Here is a 4,635-nt window from a genome sequence, read left to right as displayed (position 1 = left end):
CAGGTTCACATATTTATGTATTTATTTATTTACAGTATTTATATTCCACCCTTCCTACCCTACAGGGGACTCAGGGTGGATCACAATGCCCATATACATGGCAAACATTCAATGCCATAGAGTCACAACATATATAGACAGACACACAGAGGCTATTTAACTTTCCAGCTTCATGAGGGTATGCTTCAAATTTCAGCCACCGGGGGAGCTGTTGCTTCACTGTCCACTTGTGACATCAATGGGGTACTTCCTCATTCTTTTGCACACTGCTGGAGAGTTTTATGGCATCGTAAATTAGTTAAATTAGCCTGTTGGGAATCAGCTTGTGTTTGTGTTTCAGGATCCTGATGTGGGAAATGATGAGAGAAATGATGGTGCTGAGACTGAGGTACAAGATGGAGATGGTTTGGTCAATGATTTTCAGGCAGACAATGACGGAGAGGACCCAGTGCAAAGGGCAGTTTCTCATGAGAATATTCCTGCTGGGCCTAGCAATGATGGTTCACTCTCTCTCTCTGTGAGCTCTCAAGATTTGGGTTTGAAAAACAATCTGACACCTGGAATTTTAATGAGCAGCCAGATAGGGAGCTGAAGAATAGGCAGCTGGAGATTAGCCAGGATCGACAGCAAACTCAATGTTTACGTTGCTCTGAAAGGCTTCGTCTGATAAGGGGTAAATGTGGGGGAAAGCGAAACCAATTTCTGAGTTTTGGGATATAAGGTTTGCCTCAAAGGGAAACCTGTTAGATCAGGCATCATTTGGAAATCAAGTCCATGTGCCATGGAAATCCTGTTCAAGGGGTCTTGTTCCTGTGGAGTTTTTTAGCCTTTTGGATTGTCTTTGCATCTTGTTGATTCCTGTCTGGATAAATGCTGTTTTGGATTGCTTTTATATCTGGTGTGGACACTGCTTGGTGTTACTACCTTTTATGAACTTATTACTTTTTGGAACTTTCTTATTTTCTTACAAGCATTTATTTCATCTGACTATTTACTAAGCTTCAATAAAAAAAGATTTATTTTTTCACTCTTTGTGTGGTGTGTTTTAAAGTCAGAGGGCTTTTTCCTGACCTGGAGTGCAACATAGCCTGCCTGCATAAGCAGCACCTAAATTTCCTACTTGACAGATGCAACTGTCTTTTGGGCTGCAAAGGTCAACAGCAAGTTAGACAAATGGTCAGGAGCTTACTCCGACCTGGGCTGGCTTCGAACTCATGACCTAATAGACTTGATTATTCTGCCTCATCTGTGGGTACAGTGCCAGAATGTGCCCCAAGGACCTTGAAATCAAAAATCGTTGCCAGTGCTCCCCACTGAAATGCAGCCTTAGAGCTCTCTGCTGGAAAATTCTACGCATGGCATGAATCTTCAGCTACTAGGATTTTGTAGGGGAGACTTAAAGTAGTATCAAATTGGGTGGTGTCGATACAGACAAACTAGACTTTCGTTGGTATCACGGATGCAATTCTTAAGAATAGCCTCCTCTCGAACCCTTTGAATTCCAAGAAGACAGATGCAAAGCTTTACAACTGTTTGGATATAGCAGGATTCAATTTGGGGATCTTTCCTCAGTCTCTGATGTGCAAAAACTCCACTGGATCATTAAATGACACCCAATGGTTTAGCAAACAGCACCCCAGATTTTGAGGCACTCCCACCTCTTTGTCCTGTTTCCGTATTCCCCCTGGGCTTTACAAAAGGGATGCTGGGACATGGGCTAAACCTCCCTTCCTTTACCTCCTTGTTAGACTGACCTGACCAGGCTGCAGTTTCTCAAGTCACTCCTGACACAAATATCTATATCTATATAGGCAAAGTGAGTGAGGCCTTCTCTCCTATTCCATTCTGGACACTTTGGTCCTCTGAGGGACATCTATTCCAATCAGCCAGAACCCAACTGCAACCATCACCCGGAGGACCTTTCCATTGGCTGCCCTTAGACAAGAGTTCCTCAAACGTTTTAAACATAGGACTGGTTCACAGGCCTTCATACTGTTGGGGGCCTAAAATATAGTTTGAACAAAACATGAATGAATACCTATGCACACGGAACATTTCTTATTTTCAGTGCAAAAAAACAAAAACAAAAAAACAAGAAATGTTTAAAATGAAAAACCATTTTAACCAACATAAACTTACCAGTATCTCAAAGAGAAGTATGGGCCTGCTTTTGATTGATTAGATAGTTGAATTAATTAGGATTGTTATTCAGGAAGAACTCTTGTTTGCTTAAAAAAAAAAAAACTGGCTATGGAGCCAAGCATTTGGAGATTGGGTTGCTGTGAGTTTTCTGGGCTAAATGTCACATTTGATTCAAGCAGACAAGAGTTCTTTCTCCCACCCTGGACATTTCACAGATATATAAACCTCACTTGCCTAGTTTCCAACAACCCTCACAACCTCTGAAAATGGCTGCCATAGATGCGGGCGAAACATCAGGAGAGAATGCTTCTGGAACATAGCCATAGAGCCCGGAAAACTCACAGCAACCCAGTGATTCCGATCATGAAAGCATTTGACAACATGTTTGGAGTTAGCACAGGACTATATGCAGCTATGAAGTGAATGGCAATGTGATTGGAACGGCTTCTGGATTATGATTTTTGGTCTATGTGTAATTTTTTCTCTCTCTTCATTTTTATTGTTTACTAGTTATCCCCTGCCACGCGTTGCTGTGGCTCAGTCTGGTGTTCTGGAAAATAAAGTAATGAGAAAATGTTGGTTTCTAATATGTATAATGTCTTTATGCTTGTAGGTAAACAGTATTTCTTGTTGTTTCTTTGTCAGTGTTGATGTGGAGATTGTCTGGTTTGCCTACTCTGGAACATGCAGCTGTTATTGTCCTTTCAAATCTATGATACTATATCTGTGTATGTGTGAATGATATATATCTACCTATATCTATAGCTGGATGGCTCTTTGCAGGGCCATAGCCAGAAAAAAAATTCGGGGAGGGTTGAAAATTTCGGGGGGGGGGTTGAAAATTTGGGGGGGGTAGGGTCACGCTGAAGCAAAGAGCACAGCAGGAGGCGGACCAGCCTTCAAATAGCCTGCAGCTCCGCCCCTGTCAACCACCTCCACCAAGTCTGGCCTCCTTAATGAGAGCATTCAACACCCGCCCTCAACTTGGTTGCTTCTCTACATCGGCTATTGCTGCAAGTAATGACAGTGTAAATAAATTGTCAATATTTGCTGGGATAGTGCTTACAGCCTGGCTCTTTGTCAGGAGGGCTTTGATTATGTTTTCTTGGCCTGAAGGAAGTTGGACTGGATGGCCTTAAGTATTTTCTATTGGTCATCAAGGTTCTGTGTGGGAAGTTTGCCCCAATCCTGTCATTGGTGGGGTTCAGAATGCTCTTTGATTGTAGGTGAACTATAAATCCCAGTAACTACAACTCCCAAATGTCAAGGTCTATTTCCCCCAAATGCCATCTGTGTTCATATTTGAGCATATGGAATATTTGTGCCAAGTTTGGTCCAGATCCATCATTGTTTGAGTCCACAGTGCTTGCTGGATGTAGTTCACCTACATCCAGCAAGCACTGTGGACTCAAACAATGATGGATCTGGACCAAACTTGGCACAAAGGTCAATGCCCACCAATGCCCACAAAGGTCAATGCCCACCAAGCTCAAGGTCAATGCCCACCAAACCCTTCTAGTGTTTTCTGTTGGTCATGGGAGTCCTGTATGCCATGTTTGGTTCAATGCCATAATTGGTGGAGTTCAGCACGCTCATTGATTGTAGGTGAACTATAAATCTCAGCAACTACAACTCCCAAATGTCAAGGTCTATTTCCTTTAAACTCCATCTGTGTTCATTTTTGGGCATACGGAATATTTGTGCCAAGTTTGGTCCAGATCCATCATTGTTTGAGTCCACAGTGCTCTCTGGATGTGGGTGAACTATAATTCCCAAACTCAAGGTCAATGTCCACCAAACCCTTCTAGTGTTTTCTGTTGGTCATGGGAGTCCTGTATGCCATGTTTGGTTCAATGCCATAATTGGTGGAGTTCAGAATGCTCTTTGATTGTAGGTTAACTATAAATCCCAAGAACTACAACTCCCAAATGACAAAATCAGAAATTTTTGAATGAAGGACATACATTGGGTTGTTAGGTGTATGCTGTCCAAATTTGGTGTCAATTCGCCCACTGATTTTTGGGTTCTGTAAATCCCACAAACGAACATTACATTTTTTTTATTTATATAGATAGATAAAAAGATTGGCAAGGCGGCTGGTAGCTGGAGCTGGGCGCCCTCTGCAAGGGAAGCATCTGGGACCACTACTGTGGGGAGGGAAGGCCAGCTTTGAGGATGAGACCCCAATGAAGGACTCCCCAAAAGAATGGGGAAACGCAGCTTTTGTGCATCCCAATGACAGGGGCTTTTCGGGTTCCATGTGGATCCATGATGAGCCAGTTGTATGTTGTGTTTTTGAGGAGGGGATCTCATGGACTGCATGACTCCTTTTCCTTAAGGCTTCCTTTTTGCCCAAGGCAATGCCTCCATCCACACTGGAGGAGGGAGATCCACTCTTGCTTGCTTGCTTGCTTCCTTTCTCTCTCTCTCTCTCTCCGCCTGACGCCCACGCCGCCTCCTCCTCTGTCTTTCCCACCCACCCCTTCCCTCCCT

Source organism: Anolis sagrei, chromosome 3 (genome assembly GCF_037176765.1).
Source record: "Anolis sagrei isolate rAnoSag1 chromosome 3, rAnoSag1.mat, whole genome shotgun sequence".
Classification (NCBI taxonomy): Eukaryota; Metazoa; Chordata; class Lepidosauria; order Squamata; family Dactyloidae; genus Anolis; species Anolis sagrei.
This window is presented reverse-complemented; position numbering follows the sequence as displayed.